The sequence below is a fragment of the Pinus tabuliformis genome, chromosome 6 (genome assembly GCF_031772625.1).
Source record: "Pinus tabuliformis cultivar Carrire ecotype Pingquan chromosome 6, CPIR1, whole genome shotgun sequence".
NCBI classification, from domain to species: Eukaryota; Viridiplantae; Streptophyta; class Pinopsida; order Pinales; family Pinaceae; genus Pinus; species Pinus tabuliformis.
Genome location: NC_142292.1, coordinates 1,930,868,237 through 1,930,878,948, shown reverse-complemented (window position 1 = coordinate 1,930,878,948; position 10,712 = coordinate 1,930,868,237). Strand labels below are relative to the sequence as shown.

Here is a 10,712-nt window from a genome sequence, read left to right as displayed (position 1 = left end):
TTCCTCTTTGAAGCAGCAACATCCTCGTATTCGTTTTACTTATGCTTGTTCCCTTTGCTGTTTTAAATTGAGGATGCTTACTGTTCATGTTCTTTCAAGTCTTTTGGAATATAGCTATGCACTTATGCAATGGATACAAAATCACAACATACTGAAATCAGGGGAATTATAAAATCATTATTTTTATAAGAGATTGCTCTAAATTGGTAAAAGGACAGAGGAAATGACACACTTACCCATTATCTTTTGTTGTCATTGCTTCACTAACTCTGCTCTGATTGGTTATCTTTATCATGTTGGTTCCTTTTAAATCCTCTTTGACTATTATTCAGGAATAAGAGCAAAGGGTTTATATCTTCCTATTGAGATGTTAAGACTTCTTCCACCATTCCCACTATTAAGGAGTGTTGAACTAACCTTTGTGTATAAATGGGATAGTACTTTATGAAAAAGAAAAAAATAAGAGAAAAAATAGCAAACTGACTTGTTTATATAAAGTTGTCAAATGTAGGATAGGGGGTCTCACCAAGAGCCAACCTACCATGATCATGAGGGAGAAAGCGAAGTGGCATTCCCACTATGGCCACCACACCAGGGATATGGTCCAAAAGGTATATCAAATAAAGAACCCTTGGAACAGGAGGTCTCATCACGAGCCGGCCTGCCCACCTTTCACTCCTTCCTCGTGAATGGCATTATGGCTAACTGGTCACCAAGCCAACATAATGGCCTACATTTTGACATCACACAACACTTCCTAAGCATACACAAAGGATCATGGTTGCAGGGGTGAAATAAACAACTCTGCCAAGGTTGTGGAGACCTGTCGGCAGCAGAGCACTGTTAATGGTATTGAAGTCACATTATTTTACACCAATAGGTAGTTATTACCACCCTTCTGTTTCTTATGCCTTAGTAGTCAATAACATAAGACGAATGCATATTATTTTCCAAACCATACAACGCATGTAAATCTATTATCACCAATCATGGCAGAGCAGTTGACAATGACCGCATGAGACTCAGAATGTATGGTAGATGTCCTATCCTCCCGGCCTCGCATCATATCACAACAGTCTCTTACGTATTAAGTGATCCAACTTGATGCCTCGATTTCGGTTATCTGCTATCTGTGTAAACATGGCATATTACCATACGTTGTTTCTTTATGACTCTGCTTCAGAACAGACCAGCACGACGCTCCTTTATTTGACAGCGGGGATGGCCTATCACATTGCGGGGGGGGAGGTTAACCTCATCATTCCTTGGATGACGTGTCAGAGCGTTATTTGGGAAATTGCGTACTTGGGAATAGCACGACTCAACGGTATACTATTTTTTTATTTTTTGCATAACTTGCTGTTCCTAAGCCATTTTCACTGTATATCCTGCAGCATTAGATTTTGAGCGATTCTCGCGTCCGTCAGCCTCTCTGTGTTTCTAACAGCGTGAATAGCTGTCGTTCCTTTGTCAAAATTCTGAGATTTCACAGAAAAACCATAAACATGGGAGGGAGATCAATTTGGAGAGAACCGCTGGTGTTAACAGTCTCTGATGCCGCACGGGAAATCCTGGCAAGAGCCGGGTGGCTAACTTATTTCAACCACTTGCAGGAGCCTAATGAGACTATGGCAGTTGGATTCTTGCAGAACTTGCAAGAGGATCATTCCACAGTGAGGGGGAGACGCATAGCAATCACCGATGACATAATCACAGAGGTCTCGGGACTGCCAGCCACTGGGCCTGTATGGACGCTAAAGAAGGAGAGATTGCAGAAGATTATAGAAGCCTTCCAGGATGAAGGCCAGAGCCTGACAATTAGAGGAAAGGGTGTTCTGCTAGTAGCATTAGGAGAACTGTGGGCGGAATTGGAGAAGACCATTCAAAGGTACATCACCTGTGAAGGCAAAAAAGACGTGGTAAGACCACGACATCTCAAACTCTTAGCTGTACTAAAGCAAAAATGCTCTGTAAATTTACCTGCATTCTTGAATTCATTACTGCATGATGTTGCACAGAGCATAAAAAAGGTACAGCATGTAGAATCAGTTGTTAGTCATCATGGGTTGATACAGTTAATAGTCAGCCATAGCCTTACCCAGCAGCAGAGCAGCTGGGAAGAGCTAATTGCCATAATAGAAGGAAGATTGACCGCACCATCCCCAAAACGTAAACATGCCACCAGTACACCCAAGCGCCCAGAAAAACGTAGGAAATCGGTCCGACTAGCATGGCTACGAGGGAGGCTGGAGAAGCCCCAAGGAAACACCAGCCAGCTGGTAGAAATAGAAGATGAGCAACCCCCATGAACAGAAGAGGAAGACAATGAGAAAGGAGTGAAGGAAAAAGAAGAAGAAGTCGAGCAATCTGAAGAAGAGGAAGGAGAAAAAGAAGAAGAAGCCGAGCAATCTGAAGAAGAAGAAGAAGCTAAGCAGTCTGAGCAGGAGGAGGAAATAGAACAGCAGGAAGGTAGCCCATTGCAAGACCCATTGGGGGAAGATGAATTGGCCAAAGTTTTCGCCAATATGGGCGAATATGGCCAACCTTCTAGTCCATCAAACCTCCATGCCGAAGAGAAACCTCAGGAGGAGAATGCACCCAAAGAATCACATGCAAAGGAGGCAGAAGAAGAGAATCTGCTCGTTCATGATGAAAACATGACAGAAGATGCAGAACAGGGACAACCCGTTCCTAGCCAGACGATACTAGAAGAAACTCCGGAGGCAGGGGGGGCAGAAAAGGAGGTCACCCAAGAAATAACAGAACCAACTAGGGTTCTTGCCCCGGAGCAGCCAGAGCAGAACAACAAAGAAGCACCCCAGGAACAAAATCAGGAAGTTAGTCACAGTCCAGGCCGCAGTGAACAGCCTGCTGTTCCTTCTAAGGAAATTCTAGAAATTAAAGAATTGCGAAAGGAACAACAGAGATTACTGAATATAATAGTCCAGCTCCACCAGCAGATTAGGATTCTAAAAGCAAGGCAAAGGGTAAAAAGGACTTCGGGAAGGAAAAATGTAACCACTCTAGCAAAACCCCTCAAGACAAAGGGGCGGAGGACCAGAGTCCATCCTGCTGTTCAAAACCTTGTCGAAAACCAGGCTGCTGTTCTAAATGATGCTGGGGAGAAGACTGCTGTTCCAATTGAGAAGGAATAGCAATGGACTGATATCCACGTTAAGATAGAAATGGATGAGCAAATGGAGACACCACCTTCGGGAGTGATCAGAGTCATGAACTCAAAACAACGCAATAGGAAAATTCAGGTAAAACTCGCGGCCTCCACTGCCGCATGGAAAAGAGATCCAAAAACGGTAACCCTACGAAAGGGTTTGAAGCAAGCTCAGCAAGAAGCAGAACAACTTAGAGAGAAAATGGTCCCTCGAGAAAAGTATGAAGAGCTACAGCAGTAGCTTAGGAACGTCAATCTATCCGAAAGCCAGGCCTTTGAAGGGTGGCGAAGGGAAGAAGAAAAAGTCACCAAGGTAACTCGTAGACTAGATATAGTTATCAAGCAGATGGATACCTTATGTTTCTTATACAATGACGTCCTAGCATGTAGAGCCCCTGCTAAGAATTATGCCTTGTTTTTAATGGAACGATATTTGCAATTGAAAATAAAGGTTGTTAAAGCAGGTGCTCCCATACAAATTAATACCCTCGATGATTTTATAAATTGCTGTAAACACTACGAGGTAAAAGTTCAGAGACTATTGTGTGAGTTTAACTTACATAACCTTGTATTAGACCAGGAGACTGAGCTGAACCCTGGCCCTTTTGTTGGGGATATCCAATTACAAGCATTTATTTCATTCGGGGTTAATCAAATTAAATGGCTTAAAGCCTATAACGCTTTCCAAAGGCAAGAAAACGGATTAGATTTGTGGATAAGAGCTGAGCCTAGGGATCCAGTACAGTTGTGGAGAAAACAGAGAAACCTCATGAAGACTCCGGGTGTAATTGAAGCATTAGGACCCATGCATAAGGCAATCATTCGATAGTGATTAGAATAATTTTTCTCTATCAAAGACCCTGCCATTGATGCGGCTAAATTTCGGTATCAAATATCTAATCCAAATATCCAGCTCAGGGAACCATTTAAGTATGAAAATTTTAAATTAGCTGCCAACCGCTTGCACCTCTACGGTGAAGTCATTTTGAGGGCAGGGCCATCCTGGTTAGGATATAGGTTCCGGAGTCCAATTACTTGGCACCCTGCACCTGGGTACCAAGCCCTGTATGAGATGCATGAGGGTCAGATAGGCCATTTCTTTGAACACCTAGTTATGCATCATGGCTATAGGCCTTCACATGAGATTCCATCTCCAGCCTACTCACTCACTGCCTTACACGTCAACTACAATGTTTTCATGAGGGCATGAAAAAGGGTAAGCAGGGGGGTGTGTGGAGTACTAAAGAAGGTATGTTTTTGGTAATTATTTCAGCATCTTTTCATTAGAACTTACAAACCTTTTTGCATCATGAACTCAGAAAATGATAAGGAATTGTAATAAAACATGTGAGATTAATATGCAAGACGAAAACACTGACAATTGTCATTTCCTTATGCAGGAAGGAGGAAAAACGAGAATTTGCCGTTCCAAAGGAAAGGACAAGGATGGGTTAACCGCTATCCCTTTGACGGGAGACCATATGCAAACAAGGCAAAGCAAATCAAAGCAAACCAGCCCTGGAAAGGAAGTGGAGATATCGTCTTGGCGCAGGAAAGGAAAGAGATGACTGAGGACTAACGGTTCGGCAAATCCCTCAGGATCCTTGATCTTGAGGGATCGTTGTTTTATCTATTTCTGCACTTAGATATCTCCGCCTTCACCCTTATAAAAGGGGCAGCACTGTTAGCTCGAGGGAGTTGGTTATGTTTTATGTAATTTCCTTTAAGATCAAAACTTTGATCATCGAGTCTCGTTAAGAATCGATCTATTGTAATTTCGCTTTATGCATTAATACAAACTTGGTTACTATTTCATCCCTAAGTCTAGAATAACTTCAAGCGGTGTACCCCTGGAGGTTAAGGGCCCGACCCTGGAGGACGCTTGCTCCTGTATTATTACGTTGGTTTATGAGTGGTTTGCTTATCAGCGTGATTTGGTAACCTGATGTGTTTTGTTAGTTTACATCACATGCTCTGTTATGTTTACTTTACTGAGACAGAACTATTGCATTGACTCTGCAACATACCACTATTCTTCTAAGTGTTGATATAATACTGTTAGTCTTTACATAATATTTTTGCTGTTCAATTACAGAGCCCCTGCGTCGTGCAGTTATTCATTGGTATTACAGAATTCATCTTAGTGATTATGTTCTTTGTGATTGTGGATCTATAGACATTGTTGTTCCATTCTGAAATGCAGTCGTAATCTTTTATAACTAAGAGTGATAACTGGTTTACCGAGATCAGGTTACTATTAAGGTGTGCCATGTGCATATACTGTTTTGAAGTACTATTCTATAATTTATCATTAATCAGTGTTGTTCCATTTTGGTGTGTTGTTCATTTTTTCCTTAAGAGTGAAGGATTGCCATTCAATTCCTGTAGATCACGATTCATGCATTTGATCTTGTAGACTAAGGTGTTACTGCTTGCTAGACTTTGTTTGTTGTTCTATTTCAGATTTGCTGTTCTATTTCAGTTTTGTTGTTCCATTTCAGATTTGTTGTTCCATTTCTTATTTTGTTGTTCCATTTCTTATTTTCCATTCTATTTCCTGTTCTTTGTTATTTTGGTGTGAAGAACGATCCAGGGCTGTAGTGAGCACTGACATTTACTGCCTGGCTCCTAGATCCATGATCTGTTCTCTGCTTTACCTTAGTTCCATCAGTTTACAAAGGGATGAGTTACTGCTACTGAACCCTTGACTGATAGCTTGCTTAGTTTTCTGAATGAGTAGTTTAATCTTTTGAAGTAGTTTACTGTAAACAAGCATCCGTTTACTCTTGTATTTCTAAACACTGTACTACTAGCACTACTCTGACAAATGACAGCCTCAAACTGAGACACTCTTTGAAATAACAAAACATTCCTGGATTGACAACTAATGTGAGATAATTAGAGGTGAAAGAGACCCTTTTTATAGCTCCACACACAACACATGAGAATCTGGGTTTTTGTATTAGAATATTTGATGCAAACACACTCAAGTGCCATAACACATCTACTTTACAAAATGAAATATACATACATCAAGGAATAAACTAATGCACATGACAATTTTTAACCTTTTGGAATTCTTCTTCGTTATATTACAAACATAATAGAATAGGCTAGAGCTCACGTACCAGGGATCATGTCCCTTTACAATTACACTGATACAAGGAATACAACTAAGGCTTATTGTTAGTGCTTTAACAACCAATTGAAAGGCAAAGTGTAATTGAAAGGCAAAGTGCATTATCCCAGCCTCTTTCACCGTATCCTGATAAAGGTTATATTACTCCATTAGTTGAAAGAGAAGAACATGACATGGGACACCTTCATTGAGGCAGCCTTGAGAACACATATAACCAATTCACCAAGCCAACACCAAACCATGTCAGTACAACCCACGGAGGTGGGGTCATCAAGAAAACATGATGAGGTTCCCAAGGCACCTAGGCATGAGGTGACCAAGAAATATCAAAGAAGCAAAAGCCTTATGTTTTCTTGTCAAGTTGAGGAAGGGGCCAAGCCTTCTACATCAGTAGAATAGGAATCACCATCACATCATGAGGCTTCTTTGCATGATGAGGAGCCCATTGAGCATGAATTTGACCTAGTTGACTTAGACACACATGATGAGCATAAAATCCTGCAACAAGTCATAAAAGAGAAGGATTCTGAGATCATGGAGATCAAGGAAAATTTGGAAAGGGCCAAATTCATCATTTCATTCCTTGAGCAAGAAAATAGTCAACTTAAAGAAAAACAACTAGTCATCGAGAAAGAGTAATTCAATGCCAGGAAACAAGATATGAAAGGCAAGTCAGTGGTAGACCATGAGGAAATTGAGAAGCATGGAGTATATCTAGAAAGGAAGAGACCAAGGAAGATGGGTCTTAGGAAGGCACTTCAGAGGGAAAGAGAACAAATGCCACCAATGGAAGAATTAACGTTTGAAGAAAGGATTGCCATGGAAATAAATGAGGACAGGGAGTTTTGGCTTGACAAAGTCAATTGCCACCTTGAGAAGCTCCTTGACAAGACCAACAAGGATAAGAAGTTGCAAAAGAAAATGGCCATCCATTATTACACAGGGAATCAGGTTGTCAAGGCCAAAATCAAGCAGTTGAAGGAAAAACTCAAGGAAACCATAATCAGCCAAGAGGAGAAGGGTAAGTTAGATTTTCTTGCTGATGCATCCATGATTTCATAACATACCTCATCAGGTATCTTTGGACAAATTTGTGGAGCATTTGGAGAAAATGTTGTGTTTTGGTGTAGACTGGTGCAGACTTGCAATTTTTTGGCTATTTTTTGTCTAGGAGCACAGTGAGATCACACTGCGCCTCTTCCTTAGGTCTCCAAATTATGGAAGCACAACATTTTTGGAAATATTACGACGCCCTCTCAAAACTCATTTGCCCACTTTCCTGGTCCGAGGCTCAAGTTTTGAGAAATTTGCAAAAAAGATGCCAAAAATCACTTTTCTTCCCCTCTTTATCCATTTCACTGTGCACCTGGAGACACCTTGGGAGAATGGAAATATCTCAGCCAAATATGTTTCATTTTGAGTGAAAAAATACTCTAAAAATGGTTCATTTTGAGTGTCAGGGAAACAGAAGGGAGCAATAGGTCAAAATGCATGGAAGTGAATGAATATGAGGGTGTGTCGGGGAATGTCCATGAGTGCTAGCTGTCATGCCAATGAAGAAGTGACAAGGTATGCTAAGCATGGGTAAGGCATGCCAAGGAATATCAGGGAATGTCAAGAAGTGTTAGAGTGTGTTAGGTAGTTATGGGGTTGTTATATGGAATTTATACCTACGGATAAGTATATCTTCCGTAAGTGGGTAGTTACACTTAGAACAACTGAAGTAAAGATGTTTAACCTTTTCCTACAATAAATAGATAAGATAAAAGAACCTACCTGTGATCCTTCACTTCCTTTGATCTCTTTTGAGTTGCCCCCATCGCTCCAAATCAAATTGAATTCGCTCAATTGGTACCTTCCAATATAAACAGAAGATGACAACAATCAAAGCATATGATCTATTTATTGTAAACAAATGGAATTGACAACATTTGAACATACAATCTTCATAGATATAGACAAAAGTATTGGAAAAGGAACAAACAACTTTACTGATTGATAGAAGGTGAAGTTACACCCAATGTGGTCCGATCTCATGTCACTCATCCAACTTAGTCCAAACCCTCATCACACCAATGGAAACATCAACTAGTAGCATAACATTACTTGACAATGATTTCAAGTCTCTAAACCAACAATATTTCTCTATAATATCCAAGTTCATTGGCTCTACGGTGTTAGATGATCCAAAAATAATTTATTATCATAGGTTATAAAATTGAAATAAAATAATTATTAATTTAAGAAATTAAATTAATAATTATTATTCTAGAATGATTAATTAATGGAGACAATTAGAAATTAGTATATTGTTGTAACAAGATATGGCTCTCCAAATGTGTCGTATCTTAGGCTCTATTTTAGGAGATTAGTTAGCTAGTTGGTTTGAATAGCATTTAATGTAAATGGACACTTGTTATTTAATAAGTGATCCATAATTAGAGGTAGTTAGGGCATGGAGCTTATAAATAGCTCGTTGCAAGAGTGTTTGGTTGTTCGTGTGTAAACTCTTGCAAAATCAATTATGTAATTGTTTTTCTGATTAATAAAATTATGTGTCTGAGGACACTTCTGCCATTATTGTGGTATCAAAGCTCCAGTAATGCTGCATTGGAAGTGAGGAGGATATTCCAGCTCAATAAAGTCCTGGAAAAATCCATTCAATTGACCGGCAAATGATTGGTATGGAAATTGTCCAGTTTTTGTTTAAAAAAGAAAATAAATTTTATCATTGATTTTAGATTTTTAAAATCTAAACATCATTTTTTAGTATTATCAAAAATTGCCCCTGTTTTTTGGACTTTTTGTTACTGCTCCGCTTCAACACTGTTTGGCTTGAAACTCGCGACTGGATATACCGAACCTCGCCTATTCGAATTTCCAAAGCTAGTACCGTAATCTTTATTACTTCCAAAGCTCTTCCCTGCACTGTAATTGTAATATCCATCCGCTGGCCTGTGGGCGCCTAGATCAGCAGCTCTACCAGCGTTACCGAAAGCGGAAGAAGATGGCACAGCAGCTGCTGCTGCTCCATTTCTTTGGTGAGGTGGAACGTAAGGCATGACGACCACTGCGCGTAGAAACACAAAAAACCCTTGAAAAAAATATGTGAAGATTACTAAACTGGTCATCACCGGGGTTGAAGAAGTTCGCATCATCCATCTGCGAAAATTTCTTTGCTGTTTTTGAAGAACTGACTGCCTGGTTATTTAAACTTAGTTCAGCCAACAGCCTCTCTTGTACTGTATTACTGATGTATAATGTTTAGTAAAGAATTGCACTGCAGCGTGTGGGCCTTTGTTTGCACAAATTATTCTAGTATGCATGTTGCAGGGCCTTGGACTATCTGATGTCTTGCAGCGAGGAACATTAGATAGTGGGAAAAGATTGCATTGATACTGTGAGAGGATCTACACAGATCACAATTTCAAATAACCGCTTCACTGACCACGACTGCAGCTCCGAATGGTCTCTTTACAAGCACATTGACACGCCCCATGTTTCTGCATTAAATGAATCTGTGGTAGGAAGTGTAAAGTCTATTTTCAAAAGCTGGGAATAACGTTTGGATAATTCATCTGAGTTTTTGGAGAGCAATGATGGTGATCCAGAGCTAATTGTTTTTATACCATTCACGTCTGATGTAAAGATAAAAGGTATTTCTGTTATTGGTGGTACTGGAGGAACGAGTCCTTCAAGAATGCAAGCGTTCATAAATCGAGATGGCATTGATTTTTAAGATGCTCAAGAAATAGCACCAGTTCAGGAATGGGAATTGGCAGAAAACACTCAAGGAGAACTTGAATATCAAACAAAGTATTCTCGATTTCAGGGTGTGGCAAGTCTCACTTTGCATTTTCCTGAAAATTTTGGAGCTGAAACAACCCAAATATATTATATCAGCTTAAGGGGCGAAGCTACTCAAATAAAGAGGGATACTGTAGCCAATATTGTTTATGAAACCAGAGTGAAGCCTGTTAGCCTGTCAATGTAAAGCCAGAAGAAGCCAGAGTGAAGCCTGTTAGCCTGTCAATGTAAAACCAGAAGAAGCCAGAGTGACGCCTGTCAGCTTGGATCATAAAGTTTTTTTTGTAATATAATGCATATTGTATTTTGGAGAAATCTCATGATTTTTTAATTTTGGAGTTTATGTTTTGTGGAGTAATAAGGGATATTTGTAAATGTTAAGGATTGTAAATTTTGGAGTAATAAGGAGACTTTAGTTGTAATTTGTTTTCGGAGAGATTGTAACTCAAAGTAATTTTACTTTGAGGGGGGGTAATTTCTTTTTTACCATATTGTGCAAAAGCACCATTGTAAAAAGTCAAATTTTGAAAGTTGCCTTGTAAAAATTTGAGAAATTGACTAGAGCCAAGTGCAAAGCTCAGTCAATTGTCTCCTGTT

General features: G+C 39.8%; 1 pseudogene; it reads left to right on the top strand.

The window, feature by feature from the left end:
- The first annotated feature begins 9,368 nt into the window (after positions 1 to 9,368).
- LOC149266903 (uncharacterized) lies at positions 9,369 to 10,302 on the top strand (annotated as a pseudogene).
- The last annotated feature ends 410 nt before the right edge of the window (positions 10,303 to 10,712 follow it).